General features: G+C 35.1%; 1 pseudogene; it reads left to right on the top strand.

Annotated features, from left to right (window-relative positions):
- The first annotated feature begins 19,279 nt into the window (after positions 1-19,279).
- Positions 19,280-19,419, top strand: LOC120368362 (U8 small nucleolar RNA; annotated as a pseudogene).
- The last annotated feature ends 4,537 nt before the right edge of the window (positions 19,420-23,956 follow it).

Below are 23,956 nucleotides of genomic sequence, written 5' to 3'. Positions count from 1 at the left end.
CTCAGGCCAGGAGTGTAGCTGGGAGTATAGCTGAATGATATCTCCCCACATCTGTATAATAAGCTGTTACCTGGTTTAAAAGGAAAAGCTCTCAGCATGACTTAATGTTGCGTTTTTGGAATACAGCTTGAAAAGCTCTTCTCAAATTTGAGTAGCATGAAGATAATGGTTATTATCTGCTCACATTTAAAAAAAAAAAGAAAGAAAGAAACCACCACAGAAACCTACTTATTGGCTTTAGGCTCTGCTTTCCAAAGTGCTTTTTATGAATGCTTTTACACTGTTGGTGGGCAAAGAATTATAAATCATTCTACTATAAAGACACATGCACATGTATGTTTATTGCAGCACTGTTCACAATAACAAGGACTTGGAACCAACCCAAATGCCCATCAGTGATAGACTGGATAAAGAAAATGTGGCACATATACACCATGGAATATTATGCAGCCATAAAAAATGAGTTCATGTCCTTTGCAGGGACATGGATGAAGCTGGAAACCATCATTCCCAGCAAACTGGCACAGAAACAGAAAATCAAACACCACATGTTCTCACTCATAAGTAGGAGTTGAACAATGAGAACACATGGACACAGGGAGGAGAACATCATGCACTGGGGCCTATTGGGGATGGGAGGCTAGGGGAAGGACAGCATTAGGAGAAGTACTTAATGCAGATACTGAGTTGATGGGTGCAGCAAACCACTATGGCACGTGTATGCCTATGTAACAAACCTGCACATTCTGCACGTGTATTCCATAACTTAAAGTATAATAAAAAAAATTACAAGTGCCCTTTCTGTGTGTGTATGTGTACATAAATACATACATACGTATTATATATATATATATGTTTTAAATATATTATATATATATGTCTTTTTTATAATTCAGAGGTTTTTTTAAAAAAATTTTCTATACCTATTATGTCATGAATTCATAAGGAATAGTTTCCAGCAGCTCACACTCCTCTCCGTTAGTTCCCACAAAGTGTACTTCTCTGGGTGGAGCTGGCTGACACCAGGTACCTTTCACTTTGGCTTGCTTTTTTTCTGATCATTTTTCTTCACGCATTTCAGGAAGCTATTTTCAGCTCTCAGAGTGCTTCATGTGCTCAATATGCACATGCATTCTCTTGGCAAGAATCCTGCCCTTGTTTGTTTACACCACCACCAAAAGTATGCTGGGTAACACTGTAGACTCTTCCAGGTTTGCCATGGTAGCACTTGTGGGGCTTCCTTTTTGAAAAGTGTCCATTCCCTTGATGTCTACAATAACGCCTTTCTTATAGATCCCCATGTATGTGGCTAAATGAACGATTCTGTATTTTCTTTTTCTTTTCTTTTTTTTTTTTTGAGACGGAGTTTCGCTCTTGTTACCCAGGCTGGAGTGCAATGGCGCTATCTCGGCTCACCGCAACCTCCGCCTCCTGGGCTCAGGCAATTCTCCTGCCTCAGCCTCCTGAGTAGCTGGGATTACAGGCACGTGCCACCATGCCCAGCTAATTTTTTTTTGTATTTTTAGTAGAGACGGGGTTTCACCATGTTGACCTTGTGATCCACCCGCCTCGGCCTCCCAAAGTGCTGGGATTACAGGCTTGAGCCACCGCGCATGGCCGATTCTGTATTTTCTAAAAGGCCAAGAGAACAATTATCAGGTGACTCTCCTGTTTGGTGAATTACTGGAAAATGACGGTTTTGGCTGAACAGAGTAGTTTTATAGCTTTTATTCTGCAGTTACTAATTTTTATATTGTTGACTTGTGTATATGTAATTATAGTCAACCTTCCCTCTTTGAGATCTGATGATATAAAAGGATGATATTTATGTTGCCAAATACTTTACCTAAGTTAAAAAAAAAACTGAACAGAATGTAAAATATTACATTTATCATAAATTATATACCTTAAACTGCATAATCAGAGTAGCAAAATGCAGACACTTTCATCAATTCAATTTTGATGGTTTTAAAGCATTTCCCCCACTGGTGTGCTGAAACTGGCCTGCACTGGCTTATAACAGCTGAGTGTTAGATTTTTAGGAATTACGTTGGTAACTTGAAATCAGTCATAGAAGAAGTATTTACACCATGGAAACCAGCAAATGTCACAAACCAGCACCTTTTTATCCCTCCAGGGAGATGCCAGATGTTAAACAGTAACCAGTACACCTCTACCTATGTACACATAGTTTCTCTCTCTCTCTCTCTCTCTCTCTCTCTCTCTCTCTCTCGTTCAGTCGCTCGCTCCTAAAGTATGTATGATTAGGAGGAAGAAATTCAATGACTAATATCAAATTGCCTATTATGTTTTTGTAAAGTTGTTGTGAATCAAATGTATTATATTCTTGGGAGAAAAAAATGAAAACTGGATAAAAGATGAATGCCTTATAGAAAATGTATGAATTGGTTTCAGAACATACAATTCTAGATTTTCTCGACAATCAAAAACATGTTCAGTGAAAATGAATACTTCTTTTATTTTAATAAATAAGGACGCCATTTATAATTGAGCATCTGTCTTTTTTTTTTCCTAGGGAAAATTTTTTTACGAGATTATTCCTCTTGCCTCAAAAAAGGAGCCCAAACTTAGACTCAAGTTCTGTTTAATGTTAGGCAATGCTTTGTGGCAAAGCAAGAGAACTGTGGTATTCTATCACTATAGAATTAGCCTCAAGGCATGCTGCTCCAAATACTCTTACTTATATTGTTACCAGTTACAAGAGCCTTTATTGTACTCAGTATACACACACACAGGAAAAGTAGAGTCAATATTGGTGGTGGAACTGTGAGTTGCACTAATATGCTGCCTGACTAGTTCTGTGTCTGAATTAACTAACATTAGCATCTCTTATGTCTAAATAGCTTTCAAAATATAATACTGAAATTTCTCTCTTCTGCCCCAGAGTTCATATGTCAAAAATTATTGAATTTAGAGATTTCTAAGATTGATATGCAAACCAATGTAGTCCAAGATTCTCTTACAAGGCTACTTATTAAGAAAATTTGTGGGACCTAGGTCATATCTCTTTTCATTCACTTAATTTTTTCATACAGACAGCTTTTAGCAATAATTAGAGTATTATCATTGTCTTATGTAATTTTTTTCTTTAATAAACAAGACTGCAGTTACGACAGAAAAAAAATCTACTTATTATGGTAATGAATTATTCATTCATGATTGAGACAGACACCTATAATTATATGATGATTTCACTTATCTTTGGTAAAGAGTTTTAAATTTTATTTTCTAAGGGTTTGAAATAAAATTATGTGGTATGTAATTATATTTTGTAAATGTTCTACTCGTATTTTAATAAAATATATATGTTTTTAGCCGGGCGTGGTGGCTTATGCTGCTAATTCCAGCACTTTGGGAAGCCAAGGTGGGAGAATTGCTTGAGGCCAGGAGTTTAACACCAGCCTTGACAGCAAAGTGAGATCTTATCTCTACAAAAAATAAAAATAAATAAGCTGGGCATGATGGTGCATACCTATAGTTGCAGCTACTCAGGAGGCTTAAGGTGGAAGGATTGCTTGATCCCAGGATTTCAAGGCTGCAGTGAGGTAATATTGTGTCACTATACTCCAGCCTGGGCAACAGAGCCAGACTCTGTCTCTTAAAAACAAAAAAGTGTATTTTCTCTTTGAGAATTCCCATAAGAAGTTTCCTCACAGGATTTTGTATTTGTCAATTTCTCTGTTTATATATGTTGAAACTACACTTAACTATTGTTCCTTCTTGGGAAATTATTCCCTTCATAAATTTGAAATACTCCTTTTTGTCCTTTTCAAAGTCTTGAAATCTGCTTTATTTGCTATTTAAAAATACTAGTATATCAGATTTTAAAAAAACTAATATTTCCTTGTTGGTTTCTATCTCATTTGGAATCTTAAATCTTTTGCATTATTTTGTTTAAATGGGTCTTTATGTCATGTAAACAGTACAGTATCTGAGAATGTCTGTTTTTTTTATGAGTTAAATTTAAAGCCTTCACTTTTGGGGGGAATTATTGGTAAGTTTGGACTTATTTTGTCATTTCTTTCTTTTTTTTTTTTTTCTCAATTTATCATCATTTCAATTTCTTGGGGGTTTCTTTTCTACTTCTTATTGGGTTGGCCAGTCATTCTATTTTCACCTGAATCCACACTTTGGAAGTTGAACATTTTTCGTAAGTTCTAATTTTCAGGAGTTCCCTTAATATTTGACATTTTTCTTGATTTCAAGGCAAGAAGTCATAAACATATAGTTTGATGATTTTTCACACCTAAATCAAAACAACAGAATATTAGTAGTGTCCTGGAGGCCTCCTTGAGACCTCTTCCAGTTCTAACTCCTTTCCCCAAGATAACCATTATCCTGACTTCTAACATAAAAGATTAGTTTCTCCTGTTTCTGAATTTTATATAAATGGAATCCTACGGTATTTATTTTTGTTTAGCTCTTTTCTTCTTGCTGACATTATGTTGGTGAAATACATTTGTATTGCTTCACATAGTTGTAGTTTATTCATTGTCATTATTATATAGTACTCTGCTGTATCACTACCCCCTAATTTATTTATGCATTCTACTGTTGACGGCCTTCAGGTAATTTTCAGGTTTTGGCAATTACAAATAATACAGCCATGAATACTGCAGTACAAGTCCTTTAATGCATATTAGTACTAGTTTATGTTGGATATATTTCTACAAATAAAATTATTGGGTCATATGGTATGTATATATCCGATAGTGGTAGACATGGTCACTTTCCCAAAGTGATTGTACCAATCTGAACTCTCACCAGCAGTGTATGAAAGTTCTAATTGTTCCACATCTTCACCAACACTTAGTATCATGTGTTCTTTTCTTTTTAGCACTAATATTTTAAATATGAAAACTTTAACTCATGTTGAAACATAATTTTACAAATTGTGTTGGGTTGATCTTATCCATTGGACCCAAGTACAATTTTTTCTTCTCTTTCCTGCCCATATAAAGATCATCTAGTATTTTAGTTACACATTATTATTATTATTACTTCTCATGGCTTTTGTAATTCTTTCTTTCCTTAAATTCTCTAGCTAATCTTTCAGACAGTTTGTGAAAATTACATTTTAGTATCTGAAAATGTCTTTATTTTGCTTTTTCATGATTTGAAATTCTAACAAAAATTGTTTCTCTTTTAACTATTGAAGGTATTTCTCCATTACTTTGCATTCATTCTTACCTATGAGAAGTTCTATGTCACTCCAATTATTGCTCATTATTGGGTCTTTTATCCTCTCTGGAGGATTTTCAGATTTTTCTGACATCATGAAATTTCACTATGATGGGCCCACAGAAAGAATTATTTTTATTTTTTCTAATGAGAACTTTAAATATTCTTGCCTTTTTATGTTCTGAAATTAAAATAAAATTTTATTATTTTCCCTTCCATTTTCTTTGGAACTTTTCAAATTTTTGAAACTTTTCAATCTATCCTCTTTCTTGGCATTTTGGGGCTACATTCTAAGTGAAATATTAGATCTCTGTGTGTGTGCATGTGTATATGTCTTTGGATGTGTATAAAGAAACCCCATGTACACACTATCCAATCTCAAGGACTTTTATTATTCACTTTAACTATTTCCATACATGACTGATCTACATATCTATTCTCATAAATGCACTCTATATGTGTGTGTATGTGTGTGTGTGTGTGTGTGTGTGTGTGTGTGTGTATATTTGTTGGAGTTTTCAAAGTAAATTCAGACAAATCATTTTTTTGCTAATTATGTAAAGATTTCTAATAGATAAGAATTTTTCTTTTAAATTTAACTATAGCACCATTATCAGTCAAAAGAATTAATAATTCCTTGACAATATTTAACACCTAGTTCGTGAACAATTTGAGTATCTGTATCAGTTGATTTTTTTCAAATAAGTCAACACATTGGATTTGGTTGATTTACCTCTTAAATTCCTTTATTCTATTGCAGTCCTCACTTGTTTTTAAAATACTATTTGTTTATTGCAGAAATAATACTTTTCTCCTTAGACTTTTCCATACTGTGGATTCTGTTGACTGCATTTTTCTGGTATGATGTAACATGCTTTTCTATCACTTGAAATTTCTGCAAGTGAATATATTGATCTAGCTGCTTAATTGGATTCTGATCCAGTTTATTTTGGCCAGATTTATACATAAGTGGGGCTAGGTTTGTAATACAGAGGTACGTCTTTCTGTCTTTATGATCTTAGGATCCCCTGGTGGATTCAGGTATTTTCTGCCTATCCAGTCATCATCAAGATCCTTATCAGTAATTTTAGCAGCCATTAATGAATACTATAAGATTAATTATTAGGAGTGTAAAAGTGTTTCTTTTCTAATAGATACTAATCTGCAAAGGAGATCTCATCCCTTATCAACGTTTTGGTCCTTCTGAATAGTTTTTAAGGTAAAAGATAAGGTAAATGATATTTCATTGATTTCACAGTTTTCTGGAGAAAAAATCATGTCCTAACAACTCCTAAAATTTAGGCATAGGATTTTGGAGTTTTATTATGAAATTATGAATTTTTATATATTTGATGTTTTTCTATCCATCATGGTCACAATTCTTTTTTGATGTTCAAATTTATGTTCTTTAGTCAATGATAGCTGAATTGTTTTTGTTGAAATGATATTAGTAGTCTGATAGCTTTCTTGCTTTCTAGCACAGCAATGTGTCCCAGGCCTATCTAGTGCAGTCTCTGCCCCAGACTTACAAAACTGTCCATTATTCAGAGAAACCTGGATCCTTTTTGTGGGAAAAGTTATTTAAAGATGACAGTTTCCATCAATGGGCACAGAGCATGCACTTGTAGTCTCAGCTGTTCGGGACTCTGAGGCAAGAGGATCACTTAAGCCCAGGAATTTGAGACCATCCTGGGCAAAAACAAATGTTTACAAAGTAAAGAAAGCAAAGACTTCAATCTGGTTCCAGGATTTTCATTGCTACTGGGTTGTCATTGCTCCTATGCCTTTTAAGTAGATGCAGCTAAAAAACATATGCATATTGGTATTTCCAGTTCAAAAGAGATGTTTAGTGAAACTTTTTCTAGAGTGCTACAGAATTTTTGCTTACTTTCTGTTTCACTAATATCTTAATTATTAATGACATAAGCATAACTTATTTGCTTTTCCTATTGTACGTATATAATTATTTAAAAAATAAATATTAAATGTGTACATTTCATTCTTTGGAATAATTGTATTTTATAATAAATGTGTTGCTTTTTCATGGAAGAAGGATCCTCTTGGATTCAATATAGAATGTTACCCTTTACTTACAGTTTTCATCCTTTTGTTGTTTTAACTCGTCTTCATCAGATGCTATTTATTCTACTATTCTTTGGTGCCTCACTTTCATGGTGTTGGTTTTGTTTTGTTTTGTTGTTTTAAATTGCTTATCTTTATATTTGAGATTTCCTTTTATTCTGTGGATTTAAGTGTCATACTCTTTATGGCAGCCTGTTTTGAGTGCTTATGAAGTAGAGCAGGGCATATTGAGGGGCCCGACATGCCAGTGACCATAAAGATTTCCTTCTTCTTCCTGGGTCTTGGTAGCCTCTTGGGTTCCTTTTGTTTTGTCCCTAGCACTTCCAGGCATTGCTTCTGCCTGTGTTCTGTAGCCCATTGCCTTGTGAATGGTACAAGCAGGGAGGAGGAATCAGGGCTGGGTAGGATGCAGCAAACTGACTGGATGCGCCTCAGCAGTCTTGCAGTCAATCTCTGTGACCATTGTCCAGAACTAGCTCACAGCTGCGAAGCTTGGAGAAACTCTTAAGCTTCTCCACTTTTTTTTTTTTTTCTGGAAGTCTTTTTTGTAAAATAGGCAAAAGCCTGCTTTCGGTTGTACTTTTCTCTTTCAATTAATTTATATCTACCCTCTGACTTCTGGGAACTTACTATATTTGGTCCTATAGTGGTTATCACGGTTGTTTCTTTGGAAATTTTAAATGCCTATTAGGTTTATTATATAATACATATATATATTTAAACACATCTTGCCATATGGAAACATATAGAAATATGTTATATGGAAATATATGTTATCATACAGAAACTTCAAAAATATATTAAACTATTACCAAAAATTTGGTAATCTTGCTTCATCCCTCTTCCAACTTTTTTTCTGAATTATTTCATGGCACATTATGTGCAAAGCAGTTCAGTTTTTTGGCTTATGTTTGTCCTATCTATATCATGTAATACGGTCAGCAGCTATTTAACCCCAAATATCCTCCTCTTCTCCATAGGACTCAAACAGGAATCCAGAGACTCATTTGCACTGGAAGACAAACTCAAATGACAGTCTCATGCCATCCTCCTTGATAAAGAACACTTTCATTTTATGCCCATGTAGAAGTTTCAATTGTTGTATAACAAATCACAAATTTAGCAACTTAAAACAATGCTCATTTATTATTTCATAGTTCTGTAGATGTAGGCACCCTAGACTGGGTTCTCTGCAAAGGTCTCACAAGGTCAAAACAAAGGTAAGCCAGGCTGGGCTCTTATCTGCAAGTTTTGAGGAAGAATCTGCTTCTAAGATCATTCAAATTGTTGGCAGAATTTAGCATCCTTGTGATTGTAGAACTGAAGTCCACATCCCCTTGTTGACCGTCCACTGGGTCACTGTCACTCCTCATGATCTCCCTCCAGTTCTTGACCATGGTCCCCTCCCTCCATCCTTACAGCCCCCAATAGTGGATAGATTGCTTTTTGTGCTTTGACTCTCTGATTTCTTTTTCTGCTACCAGCTAAAGAAAATTTTTTGCCTCTCAAGGGTTTGTGTGATTAGATTAGGCCCACTCAAATAACTTTGCATTTGATTAACTCAAAGTGAACTGACTAGTAACTTTAACTAAGTCTACAGAATCCCTTCGCTGAATAAAAGAACATAATCCAGACATGTTAACTGATCATACTCACAGGTCCAAGAATCAGGGCAGATGGTCTTCAAGGACGGCCGTGGAATCATGCCTGCCATGGCCCTGGCTCATTTCACTTTTGTCACCTTTAGGATGAGTTAACTCTTAAACATTTCCTAAAAAGCAGGTTTCTGGTGAAACTTCTCCCCTCCCTCAAAGTTTGTGTCCAAACGTAAAAGAATTTTAAATTCTGTTACATTTAAATGAGACACTTAGGGACACACACACACACACACACACACACACACACACACACGGTCCACCTTCAAAACAGCTTTTGAGTGTTCACATGATTCTCTCACTTTGAGGGATGCTTAAATGTTTCTCCATAAAAGCATTTAGCTCTCTTTGTAATATTGCATTGGAGGAGAAGACTATCTTTAAAAGAAACAAGTTCAAATGATTCCTGAGAGTCTTAAAGTATGTTCAAAACAGGGTTTTCTAAATCCTTTCTTTTCAAAATGCCAGCAATTCTTGATAAATGAAAGGTCATGTTAATCCTTTTGGCATTTAAATCAGCCCCTTTAATGTGATTAATTGACTTAGCATTTAATACCTGATTGTACATTCCACTGTTATTATATGGAAATACTGATTTGGAGCCAGAAGAATATTAAAACAATTATTAATTTATTCTAATTGTGCTATTCTCTGCATTTAATTTTCTCCCACCATTTTAATGAAATAATAACTTTGCATTTATAAAACACATCCCATTTTGCATTTTAGTTTATACTTATAAAAATAAAGGTTTAGAAATAGTCATATGATATAGATGATATAACAAAACCATCCATTTCTAATGTGAAAGCTACATGCATTCTGCGTTTAAAGGAGAAGAGTTTTAAATACCAGTATTGTACTTCCAAGGAAGAACAATCACAGAAGCTTCACTGTACCCCTTTGCTGTCTAGAGATGATTTATGCTAATTTCTGTTCGTTATATCAGGAGGAATAAAGTAGGTGAATGAATCCCTTGAACAGAATGCAAATTCCTGGCCAGGCACTGTGGCCCATGCCTGTAATTCCAGCACTTTGGGAGACCAAGGAGGCAGGTAGATCATTTGAGGTGAAGAGTTCAAGACCAGCTTGGCCATCATGATGAAACCCTGTCTCTACTAAAAATACAAAACTTAGCCAGGCATAGTGGCGCATGCCAGTAATCCAGCTACTTGGGAGGCTGAGGCAGGAGAATCACTTGCACCTGGGAGGCATAGATTGCAGTGAGCTGAGATTGCCCACTACACTCCAGCCTGGGCAGCAGAGTGAGACTCAAAACAAAAAAGAATGCAAATTCCACTTTGCTCTTAGATCTCTCTGTAACATTTTATTCTCCTTATTGGTACCTCCATCTCCTCTAGGAAATGGAAGCTGGGCCTTTGTAATTTTATCGTTATGGTGACATTCTTGATTTTGCTTAACATTCTTGGCTTGCTACTTTTGAAATAGTCCTCAACTTTCCTTTGGAGGAACTCCATCAATCCCTTTACCAGTAGTACTTTAGTCTTCCATAGGCATTGGATGCTCTTTTCCTGAACAACCAGTTGGAACTGATTTATTTTTGGTACTTACGCTCTCAAGAAATAGCATATTACTGCTACTAAGATCCCTGGAGCTTCCTGAGTTCCTGCCCTTCCTGAAGGCTTGTTCTATGTAGCTTTTTATTCAAGTTTTTGAACTATGCTTATAGATTTTTTTCTTTTTTGAGATGGAGTCTCACTCACTCTGTCTCGCAGGCAGGAGTATAGTGGCCCAGTCTTGGCTCGCTGCAACCTTCCCCACCCAGGTTCAAGTGATTCTCCTGCCTTGGCCTCCTGAGTAGCTCAGATTACAGGCACATGCCACTGCACCTGGCTAATTTTGTATTTTTAGTAGAGATGAGGTTTCACGATGTTGGCCAGGTGGGTTGCAAACTCTTGGCCTCGGCCTCCGAAAGTGCTGGAATTACAGGCCTGAGCCACCACTCCTGGCTTATCCTCATAGATTTTTTAGTAACTTTCTCCCCTACCAAATTACGAAGAGTTACTTTCTGTTGCCTGCAGCCTAAGAAACCTAATTAATACATCTATTTAACTGTGTATAAATTCAGGTCTATATCCATTAAATTATCCTATATTTATTGTGTTATTATCCTCAAAGGCCCCAGGATCCCAAGGCAGCAAGAAAAAATCACATGGATGTTGCTGTTTTTCTTTCCTGCCGTGGCTCAAATGCAAACACGTAGAACATATTCAATAAATTTTTCTGTTTGTGTTAATGAAATCCCAAACACTAGCTTTGAATAACCACAACAACAAAAGAATCTGAGTATAAACTCTTTGTCTTTCTGTACATTAGTATGTTTGGAGAGAACATTATTAAACCGTCTGGCAGGTTGAAGAACTAGCATAGTTTTTGAAAGTCAGGGCTATTTGTCCAGTAGCTTGAGGGCAAGCCAGTTACAGGAAAATATGTTGGCAAAGGGGACAGGAAAAGCTTGACATTGTGTCATTTCTCAAATGTTTGCCCACATTTGACTTGTATGTTCACAGAAGTGAAATCATACCACAGTGACGATTTCTTAAAATTGATTTATGTGAAATTTCAACTAATTTTAGAAAAAAATTATCTTTGGTTACTCTAAGTTACTATTCACTTTTTACAATTTGTGAATACATGAAAACATGCTATGCCGTTTCTGTGCTACTTTAAATAATTAAATTCTATTTGTAAAAGTCCACATTTCATTGCAAAAGGGTTGTATTGAATAGATAATGGGACTGACAGATAAAAAAAGAAAGTCATGAAAACAATGCTAATTCAAAAGAATACGGATATCAAAAGAACAAGGGAAAGAAAAAGTATTAGAAAAAAAAAGAGTAATGAGATCCTTTTAAAAGAGGAAATGAAAAACGTTGAGGCTCCAAATAGTCTGAGGTCCTAAAACGTGTGGCCAGTTGGTCAAATTAAACCTGATGATGTCAATGTAATTATTTGTTTGAGTCCCTATTTCTGCTAGATTCTACATTTGCGCTTCACTCTTTTCTTTCTCTGGGCTCAGTCCCATCACCACATACTGGAAACAATGAATTCTAAAAGAGTAGAAACTGTGGTCTCATGTTGGATCTCCTCTGCTCCCTGTTCTAATCTTTGCTATTTGTTTCCACTTGCTGGTATATTTCTGCTTGTTTCCACAATGTGCCCAATCCAGAAATGGAGTCATGCTTTGATTCTTGTGTTAAGGATGCTTTTTGCTATCTATAACAGAAATGTTGAATTTCAGTGGCTTAACAAATCAGAGTTTCATATTCCGTGTCTCATACCTCATCCAAAATTAGATAAACCAGGACTTGTACTTTGCATCACAATGGCATCAGAGACCAGACCTTTTCTTCATCAGAGACCAGACCCACCATCTTCAACATCTTTATTTATATACACTTGATCACAAGATAACTGTTGCACCTTCAGATATTAAGTCTGATTTAAGGCAGAGAGATGGGGAAAGAGTAGATGGAGTACTCTTGTTTTAGGGAACAAAAGGTTTCTTAATATCTCTTCTTCCTCTGCTATTGGATATCTACACATCTTATTTATCAGTATATTAGTCTTTGATGCATAACAACTACAAAACCTCAATATCGTACAACAATAAATACTTACACATCATAATCTGGGATTCAGCTAATCGGGGCCGTGCTAATGGAAGTGGGTCTGCTGAGTTCTGCTGAGCTCACTTACGTATTTGCACATTAGCTGGAAACTGTGCCCTAGGCTGGATAAAGCTGGGCTTGGTTGAGGCACCTTTATTCAAGTGTCAGCTCTGCATCATTGTTTTCTTTTCCTATTCCTGGAACTGGGAGACTATCCCAGCAGAACAGAAGTGCAAGATTAAGCAAGTATATATATGCAAATCCTCTTGAAACCTCTTAAAAGCCAAGGCTTAGAATTGGCAAGGATCATTCTATTGGCCAAAACAAATTACATGGATGAACTCAGAGTCAGAGTTGGGGAGCACAGCAAATTTCCTTGACAAACCACATGGCCACAGGAAGAGTGAAGAAGTAGGGCCTTTAACACAATTTTCCAGGCAGACAGTACCACACAACCATGTCTCACTATAGGAAAGGCTGAAAAATAAAAACATTTACCTGGGACATCAATATTAAAACAACACTTATTTATTTTCCCCTTCATTTTTCTTCTTTCTTTCTCCTTCTAAGTCTTTTTTCTTCCCCTCCTCCTCTTTCTTCTCCACTTTCTTTCTTTCTTTTCTTTTTGCAAAGAAAGGGAGTGGAGACAGACATCAGGTAGGCAGTGAACATTGATAATCATTATTTCCTATATGGTACTCATATCTTTAGTGTGGTTGCTACTGGACCTCTCTGACAGCCTTCCTTTGCTGACCATTGCTTATTCTATTTCCTGCTTCTGAATACTGAACCTTACCACGTGCTGGATTTCCCACTTGGTGCTTCCTGCCGTGCTCCCTTGATGTCATCTCTTGCCCTTTGCTAGGAGTTCCCTTAATTGCCTGCATTGAGTCTAGGAGTCTACACATTTTAGACATTATCAGTATCCCCACTTAATTTTTCTTTCTTTCTTTCTTTCTTTTTTTTTTTTTTGAGACGGTGTCTTGCTTTGTCTCCCAGGCTGGAGTGCAGTGGCACTGTCCCTGCTCACTGCAACCTCTGCCTCCCAGGTTCAAGCAATTCTCCTGCCTCAGCCTCCCAAGTAACTGGGATTACAGGTGTGTGTCACCATACCCAGCTAATTTTTATATTTTTAACAGAGACGGGGTTTCACCATGTTGGGCAGGCTGGTCTTTAACTCTTGACCTCAGGTGATCCACCTGCCTCAGCCTCCCAAAGTGCTGGGATTACAGGTGTGAGCCACCGCACCTAGCTCCCATTTAGTTTTGACGAACATTAAGTAAAAGAAAAATGGAAAAAAAAATGTAATGACATTTTTGTGAATCTTAAATATAGCCTATCAACTTACAATTTTATCTGACTAAATGTAATCATCAAGAAATAAGATTAGATAGAAGAGAAAAGCTTAGACAAATTAAGGCTGAGGATTTAAAGCAAACGCAAAAAAGAGAATCTCAAATCAATATCCCCGAGAGCTGAATGTGGGCAGGGCTCCTTGAATGCAGTCATTATTGACTGAAATCAGCTGAGGAAATCTAGTGGCAAACAGTGGGAGAGTGTGAAGGTTGATGTGGCCCAGGAACAATATGACAGGAAAAAATGATGCAAAGTCCCAGCTGGACAGCATGATTTGGTAAATTAGACTTGTTTCTGACATTTTAGAGACAATTTTTGAAGAAGCTTGAAAACATTTTTCTTGAGCAAGGCTTTGATGTTGTTGTGTTCTTATAAAATTGAAGCTCTCTATCAAATTTTAAATCATATGTTTCTGCAATATTGGCTGCATGCTGTTCCTATTACTTTGCAGTATTTATAGAATTCAGATATAAATGTGATTATTAAAACCAACACAGTTTTTTGGTCTTTAAAATAGAACATTATGAAAATATGCCTTAAAAGCAGTTTATAAAACAGATCAAATAGTTTCCTCCCTGAATTCTCAAAATTTAAGAAAATGTTTCCTGGAATCTGCTCACATCCAGATGAATATGTTTATATTTACAGCATATATCTTGATCAAAAGCTGTAAACATAAACAGAACAAACACAAAAACATAAAACACTGGTTGGGACAAGGGACCCCAAGTTCTACCATTGGCTCTGGCACTAATTCGACATGTAAATTTATGTCACTTCATGTCTCTAGGCCTCAGTTCACACATCTGAAGATGTGATTGTAGAGCAAGCATTTTATTTATTTTAAAGAAACGATGTAATTATAAATTATGCTTAAGCTAATATAAGCTCATAGTAATAAAGTCAAGTATTACTCAAGATTGTAAAGGTTTTTTCACTTGCCTAATTGTTACCTTTAATTCACCAGTAACAATATCTGTTATCAGTATCTTGTAGACTCTTAATAATTTTACCTACACTTAAAGGTATAGTAATTCTTAGGCCCTGGTAAAAGAACAACAAAAGTAGGTCCTTGTGCCCAGCACCCAGCACAGAGCCTGGCACACTGACAATCGATGCCTGAATGACTTGATCTCTGTGCCCCAGAGATCCTGCCTTACAAACGGGTTGGTGCTAAATTTATTTATCTCCTGTGTTCTGGCTTTTTTCTTCTCAGTCTGCTACATCACTAGGGCTTTACGCTGTGTCCTGAACTTCACTCTGTGGCGGGGATTCTACTTGACTCCTGATACACATTTTTCTGAAGTCAGCTACGGCTTCCCTTCTGGTGGCAGCCTGGCACTGCTGGGCACACCCAGTTCTTGTCTCAAACCAAGCCAGTCTCCTCTTGGGAATATGGTTGACTCTTCCAAGTGCGGTGGCTGTGTCATAAGAAAACACATAATAGCATGGGTATTTTTAAGTTTTGCGGTGTTTTCTCATAAGTCTGTTGTACAGTTGGACCGTAAATGGGCACCTTGGGCCAGCACAATCATCTGCAGGCCATGACATAAGTACAGTGGGACTGAATTTATTGGCTCTGAGTTTTCCCAGCATGACCTCAAACTATTACTTAGGCTTTTATATAAGCAAATAGACTTTTGGCTGCTACAGGTTCTAGCACAGATGCCTGAAGGAGTGACATAAAATATGTTGCCAATTAACTGTCTGGAGGGACTACTGTGCAATTTGAAACCATTGGAATATCCATGGGCTTTCCCGAAATAACTTTCCTGGAAGTGATGTTTTTGTGTCAGCTAATTTGCTTGTCTGATGGTCTATTATAATAAACACACAGGACCATGAAAATGCTCTTGCCACATTTGGTTCAAATTTAAAATTTTATTTAATATTCTGTAGACAAAAGACTGCGTATGTAGCTTATAGACTAAAGAGTATTTATGGGTAGTCCAGTCAAAAGGATAATGTAAATTTTTTTTAAAAGATTATCTTCTATTTAGACTAATCTATGTTGATTACCTAAATTAATTGATCAGATAAAGTATTGTCTAAGACTGAGCTAAATATACTATATTTTGATTAAGCATTTTTAGGGGAGAATAAAAACCAAAGCAACCAGGAACCCCAATGATCTTTTAACTTTTTTCAGTATATCCATCTAAGTTCTATAGATCTTTTATGTAGTTATTGATTGTTGTAACAATAGAAGTGAAAATAAAAATGGCAACATATTCTCTCAATAGCTCTGCTTACATTTTCTCATATTCTTGTAAAGTTATTGTTACCTGAATATGTATAAGTTTTTAGCATTTTAGTTATAGGGTATAATTACATATCTTAGTTCTTTTTAAAAATTAAGAAATATTTCACATTTGCAGAATAATATTATGAGCTGATGTACATATATAACTAAGCTTCAACAAATGTTAAGATATTGGCATGTTTTCTTCAGCTATCTTTCCTTAAAAACATTATAAAGAAATTAAACATTGTAGAGTTAAGATCCCCTATACCCTGTATGCCCTTCTTTAGTTTTATTTCTCGTTTCTTCTTCAAAGGTAACCATTATCCTGAATTTAGTGTTTATTTCTCTCATGTGTGAGTTTTTACCATGTAAGTATTTCGTCTTCAGCAACCTGGTGCATTGTTTTCATGGTTTTATATTTAATAAAAATGGTATTATAGTAAATGTTCTTTTGCAACTTATTTCCCTCCAAATATATATTAGAGATTTATTTATGTTGACACATATAGCTTTAGCTCGTTCATTTGAAGTGTCACATAGTAGGCCTTTGAATGAATGTATGTTAACATATATCCATTTTATAACTAAGCTGTGAGCATAATTACTGCTTTATGTCACTAGCTGTTGGAGAATTTGTTATACAGGGTATGTAATCCAATTTTATTAGCGACTGACAAGTTGCTCTCAAGATATTTGCACCAGTTTTATAATTCTGTGATTGCTTCTCAACATATTTGCCAAAGCTTGGTATTGTCAGGTCGCCACATTTTTGTTAATTTCATGGGTGGGAAATAGTGTTACTCTTTCATTTTGTGTTTTTCTGGTTGTTGGTCAGTTTGATTATCTTCTCATATGTTTGTTAGCCATTTAGATTTCCTCTTCTGTGACTTGAATATGTTCCAATTCTTTACCTATTTTAAAATTCAGTTGTTAATATTATTCTTACTAATTTTTAGGAATTCTTACATTTATTCTAGGCACTAGTTCTTGTTCAGTAAAATCCTACAAATACCTTCTTTCAGACTTTAGTTTTCGTTGTATTGAAGTCCACTTTATTAATATCTTCCTTTGTGACTCAACGTAATTTGTATTGTTTAAGAAGTTCTTTTTTATAACAAGGTTATAAACATATTCTATATTTTCTTTTAAACATTTAAAAATTTTGTTTTTAACATTTTGGCTTTAATTCCTTGGGATTTATTTTGGAGTATGGCATAGGACAGCATATGATTTAATGTTTTACCTTTGGATAACCAATTATCATAGCCCTATTTACTGAATTATTGGCAATGCCACTTCTATCACGTATCTAGTCTATATATTCCCGTGTCTGTTTGCTGGATTCTATTCTGTTCCTGGTCTGCTAGTTTATTCTGCTAATGCTCTCCTAGCTTAAATGACAAAACTTTAAAATAAATGTCTTCATATCTGATCTTTAGTCCTTATTCATTAATTGTTTCTTGATTGTTTTTGCCTATTTGATCTTTCATATTTTAGGATAAACTTATCAAATTGCATGAAAGACCTTGTTAGGAGTTTAACTGGAATTATATCAAACTTTTATATTAACTTGGGGACATTTGACAATTTAAGATCTGGAGCTCTGGGATTCATAAATAGAGACCACTATTGTTTTAATCAGATCTTCAATAATGTCTTCTAAATTTCTCCATAAAAGTCTTGCATAGTTTGTGTTAGTTTTATTTTTAGGTACCCTTTGATGTATTGCTATAGAGAATGGTATCTTTTTCTTTTATGTTGTGTAATTGCTTATTAATGGTAATAGAGAGCTTTTTTAAAAATTTCTAACTTTTATAGGTACATAGTAGTTGTATATATTTACGAGTTACATGAGATATTTTGATGCAGGCATGCAATGTGTAAGAATCATATCAGGGAAAATGGGGTATCTATCACCTCAAGCATTTATATTAATATCCTTTTAGTTATTTTAAGAAGAGCAATTAAATTACTTTTTAGCATAGTCATCCTATTGTGCTAGCAAATTCTAGGTCTTTCTTGTTTTTTTTGTACCCATTAACTATATCCCCAGAAGGCCTATTTTTATTCATTGACTTTATTATATATTCAGCAATCCTTCTAAACTCGGTCATCAATTTCAATAATAGGTTTAAGAATTATCTTGGATTGTCTGTGTGGACAATGATATTGTCAGAATATAAGGGCCGTTTTTTATATTTTTTCCCAATTATTACTATCTTTTCATTTGTTTATCTAGACATTTCTAGGATTTGTTTCCAATAGGCTGTTGAATACAAGTGGTGATGAGTATATTCTTGTCTTGTTTCTAATGTTAAAGAAATGACTTCAGTTTGTTTGGCTACTTGATAGATATCCTTTATCCAACTATGTTGGTCATTACTCTCTTTGTTCTTAGATCTCTGCCTTTCTTTTGCAAACACTCCCAACTGGGTTTTGGCTATGTTTGGTCAATAGAATGAACTGTTAGGAGACTGGAGTGGAAGAAAAAGTAAAGTCAGGAATTTTCTCTCCTACTTTTGATGTTTCTTCAGGTAGGATCTGTCAATAGTTCCATCTCCTCCTAGAAACAGTTCATTTTTACATGATTCTCGTTCATACCAGATAGTGTTTATACACATCCAGCCCTTGCCTGGTGGCCTGAGGTCTTGGCCTCTACCTACACTACCTCCTTCTTTTGTACCTCACATTAGGAATATAATAGCTTCCTGCTTCATCAATGTTGGTCACCTTTTCTGATTTTGTGCTCTCTCCACACCTCTGTAATTAGTTCCCTATGTTAAATTCCTTACAGAACAATTTGGTGTGGGATTTTATTGACTGGACCCCAATTATACATCAGATTAGAAAAGTACCAGTCCCTTCTTTGTTTGCTAGTGGTATCGTTTGTCTGCTTTGTTTTGTTTTAATATAGTGAGATTACATTTTACCAAGTCATTTTTGTTATTGAGTTGCTATATATGAACAACTGAGAATTGTACATATTACCCTTTTATTCTATCAATGTGGTATATTGAAATTAATAGACTCCCTAAAGACACACCATTTTTGCAGTCCTTCAGTAAACTCTATTTGTTTATGATGTCCTTTTAAGAACATTGCGCTGATCATCAGGTGGGAGAATCGTTACTTATGTGTTCTTCCTTTTGCAGGGCAGATTAGAACATGATGATTGGGGTTCACATGAAATGTGATTAACGTTTCTATGTAATCAGGACTTGCAATGCCCCAAATGCTCCTATCTGACACTTCTTAAAAAATAAACAAATAAAAACACAGTGCTAAATTTTGTTTGCTATATTTTAAAAGAACTTTTGCATCTGTGCTTATGAGTGTAATTGTTTTATAATTTTCTTGTATTGCCCTTATCTAATTTAGGAATGCAATTTCAGTGCTCATTGTGAGTTTCATTTGTGTTCATTTTAAAGGTAATTTGTTATTTAATTAAGCTTTTAGGATTAACTCTTCATCCTTGACAATTACGGTTTTATTATTATTTTATTCTTTTGAATAATTATCTCTTTAAATATTACTTCTGCTTGTTTCTCTCATGCTTTTCTTATATTCCTATGAGATTTACATTGGACATACTTTCACCTCTGTTCATTTAAAAATGTAATTACTTCTTTTAAATAATACCATGTTTTTATTTTTGCAAGTTGAATTTCTTATTTTTTAATTCTTTCTTTTATGGATATGATTCACTTGTTAAATACTGTAATAGATTGATTACAAATTCTTTGTCTTTTTTATAAAATTAATTTTATCTTCAGTAAATTAACATTCTGGTTATATATTTTTTCTGATTATCTTTCTGAGCTTTAAATTTGGTCATAGTATTTTGATTTGCAGCCTCATTTTGAATGGTAGCTTCTTTCTCACTTTTATCTCCTTTTCTGCTTGCCCTCTCTAATAAGTTTTTTTCTGTTTTCAGGTAGGCTCCAGGTCCCCAGTAAGAACCAAGTGTTTTAATGTATTTTGGTGCCTCTGTACTCATATAATTTTGGTGATGTTACAGATTCAAACACCAAGCCAGTTATTGGCTTAGTTCTGTTTCTAGACTTGAGCCTGAGTTTGTGTCCTACTGCCTTGCCAATTGCGGTAGCAGAATAATGGCTCCCACAGATGTCCAGATCGTGATCCTAATCCTTAGAACCTATGAACATGCTACCTTATAAGGCAAAAGAGACTGTGCAGATGTGATTAAGGTGAAGGACTTGGTATGAGGAGATTATCAACTTGGTCCAATTTAATCACATACATTTTTAAAACCAGAGAACATTTTCTAGCTGTAATCAGTCAGAGATGACCAGAAAAAGAGTCAGAGAGCTGCTGTCTTTGAAAATGAAGGAAGGAGCTCATGAGTCAAGAAATGAGTGGAAAAAGGAAACGAGCCAGAAAAATAAAACGAATTCTCCCATAACCTTCGGAGAGGAATGTAGTCCTGCTGATATCATGATTTTAGCCCAGTGAGAATTGTGTCAATGTATAGAGTATAAGATAATACATTTATGTTTTTGAGGTAATTCATTATAGCAGTGATGGGAGACTGATAATTAGTTTTACCAACCAATTATAAACTATATCCTCATTAAGAGATGTATTTCTTTTTTTTTTTTTTTTTTTTTTTTTTTCTTTTTTTTTAATTGCATTTTAGGTTTTGGGGTACATGTGATGAACATGCAAGATTGTTGCATAGGTACACACATGGCAGTGTGCTTTGCTGCCTTCCGTCCCCTCACCTGTATCTGTCATTTCTCCCCATGCTAAGGAGATGTATTTCTTTTAAAAGTACTTTCAATACTTTAGAAGTACTTTTATATACTTTTTAAAGTACTTTCAATCTAGTGCTTTTTAAAGTTCCATTTTATTTCCTTTTTTGCTATACCTCTTTTAAATGTATTAATGCTTGCTCTGGGAACCTTTAATAAATGGTTACATTACAATAAAGATGTATTACAATATGCATCTTTAACACACTCTGCACTGAATTAATATTATACTACTTCACATGCAATTTAAGAACCTACATTTACCCCTCCTCTCCTTTGTTTTATTATATGACACTTCCATCTATATTATAAACCCCATAATGCAGTCCTGTAGTTTTTAAGGTAAACAATTATTTTCGAAACAATTAAATAAAAGAGTATTTTTTATTTGCCTTTAAATTTACCATTTCTACTTTTTACTTCCCTGTGTAATTCCAAGTTTTCATATAGCATAATATCCCTTCAAATTAAATAACTTTGTTAAGTACTTTTTGTAAAATGAAACCATTGGCAAACATTATCTCAGCTTTCCTTTATCTGTAAATACTTCAATTTAACCTTGTTTTTTAACATATATTTTTTATGGATGTGGAATTTTAGGCAAATAGCTTTTCCCCCCAGTACTTTACAGATGTCATTTTATTGTCTTCTGGCTGCCATTGTTTCTAATGAAAAGTCATTGCTTATTCATATTGTTGTCCTTCTATATGCACTGTGACTTTCTTCAGTAACTATTTTAAAAATTTTCTTTCATAGTTAGCAATTTGACTATGATGTTTGTAGATGTTGTTTCTGTCGAAATATTTATTGTGCTTGGGACTGGCTGGGCTTCATGCATCTGTGACTTGAGGTTTTGCCCATCAAATGTGCAAAATAGTCCCATTTCTTCCAAATATTTTTCTGCTATATTCCCTTTCCCTTAATTATACATCTGTTAGACTATTTAAATGTACCTTACAGAATGCAGATAATTTTCTCCTTACAAATTATTTTGTTTTGTTTATATAATTTCAATTGGTCTGTCTTCAAGTTCACTTAGTGTTTTATCTACAGTGTGCAATTTGCTGTTAATTTTATCCAGTACATTGTGAAATGTAAAATACAGTACAGGTTTTTTTTGGGGGGTGGTTGTAGAATTCTATGTGGTTCTCTCTCCTCAAATACTTTTTACCTACTATATTATTCTTTAATATATTAACAATAATTGTTTTTAAGTTCTACCTGCTCCTTAAGTAATGGGGTCATCTGTAGTTCTGTTTTCATTGGCTGTTTGTGTTCCAGACACTGTGATAAGAAGAACAAGAGAGGCGTTTCATCTCTCAGACAAGGTGAGAAGCTGATTGCTCAGATTGCTTTCACAGTTGAGTTGTTCCAGATTGGGCCATCACTTTAACTAGATTGAGTACATCTGTGACTAGCCCAACCTCCAACATCTAGTGCAGCTGCCTCTTTTGATTTAGTTGTGTTTGAGCTGGGAACGGGCTGAGCTGCAGTTTTTGATTTTTAAACTTTGTCATGATATTCGCTCCAACTATGTTCCAGGAATCCAGTCACTGTGAGAGTATGCAGAACTATGGTTCCAGACTCCTCCACTGTTGCTATCTTGTGGAAAAGAAGGTGAATTTGTGGAACAAACACGTTTTTTGTGTGAGTATGTTTGCATTCCTTCCAGGTTTCTTCCTGTTTGGCTGGCCCACACTATCTTCTAGAAGCTTGTCTAATTTCTCTTCCTTGTAAAATGTGTCAGGACCAAGGGAAAACTTTTCCTTTACTCTGTGAAGGTTAACTGAAAATCAACTCACAAAAGGCAGTTTAATAGGCGAAAAGGCATACCAATTTATTAACATGTACAGAAGGACTTTATGAAATCTCAGTATAAGATCTCAGAGAAAAGAAGATTTTTGACACCTTTACATCACCTTGAAACCCTAAAAAAAATAGCGTTTGGGTCACGGCAAAACAGGTATGGAAGGGAGAGGAAAGGAGGCCTGACTAGCAAATATGGTCTGGTTATGCAGATAAAATCCCAGAAGTAGCAGCCCTGAAACAAAGTGAATGTTTCTTTAAGATCTCAGTTAATCTTTCCTAAATCAAAACAGGGGAGGCAGTCAGAGAGCCTGGGTGCAATAGTGCAGACTTTCTGTAGAGATGCAAGTTTCCCACAAAAGACAGATTTTCAGCGGTTCTTGTATTTTGAGCCCTCTGAATAGTCATCTTGAAATATGTCAAAAAATATTTTAAGGTGAAATATTTTCTTGGTCTGTGGAAAGTCTGATGCCCTATGTTCCAGTACCTAAACCAACCACCTATCTCCAGGTATGGAAATTTCTGTGGTCTCTATGCTCCTAAGAATATTTCTATTTTCCCTAAGAAGGGGTCTAGCTGAAATTCCTTTCATCAGACCACAAATAAGCCATGACTATGCTGATGCTCTATTTCATTGTATAGTAATGTTTAAAGTTGATTTTAAGTTAAAAAATTCAGAGAAATAAGAGACTCAAAAACAGTTTTGTTAAGAGTTGCCTGAGACATTTCAGTTCGATTTCATTTACAGTTTGTAAAAAAAATAATAATAATACTGTCTTCTCTTTCATAAATTGGTCCTCTAATTTTTTTATGCACTATTTATTTTAGTTGCGACTTAAGTTCCCTTATATGGATTGTCTTTATCTCCCTTTTGTAGTAATTATAGTAACTTTTCACAAAATATAGAATGGGCTTTATCTTCTTTTTTTTATTTTCTTGAGACGGAGTTTCACTACCTGGGCTGGCGTGCAATGGCATGATCTTGGCTCACTTCACCCTCCACCTCCTGGATTCAAGTGATTATCCTGCCTTAGCTTCCCTAGCAACTGGGATTACAGGCACGTGCTACCATGCCCAGCTAATTATTTTATTTTTATTTTAAAAATATTTTTAATAGAGGCGGGGTTTCATCATGTTGGCCATAAACTATTCTTCTGTTACTCTCTCAGTTGTATCCAGGCATCATGCTCTCTGTTTTATCACTAC

The sequence above is a fragment of the Saimiri boliviensis genome, chromosome 9 (genome assembly GCF_048565385.1).
Source record: "Saimiri boliviensis isolate mSaiBol1 chromosome 9, mSaiBol1.pri, whole genome shotgun sequence".
NCBI lineage: Eukaryota > Metazoa > Chordata > Mammalia > Primates > Cebidae > Saimiri > Saimiri boliviensis.
This window is presented reverse-complemented; position numbering and strand designations above follow the sequence as displayed.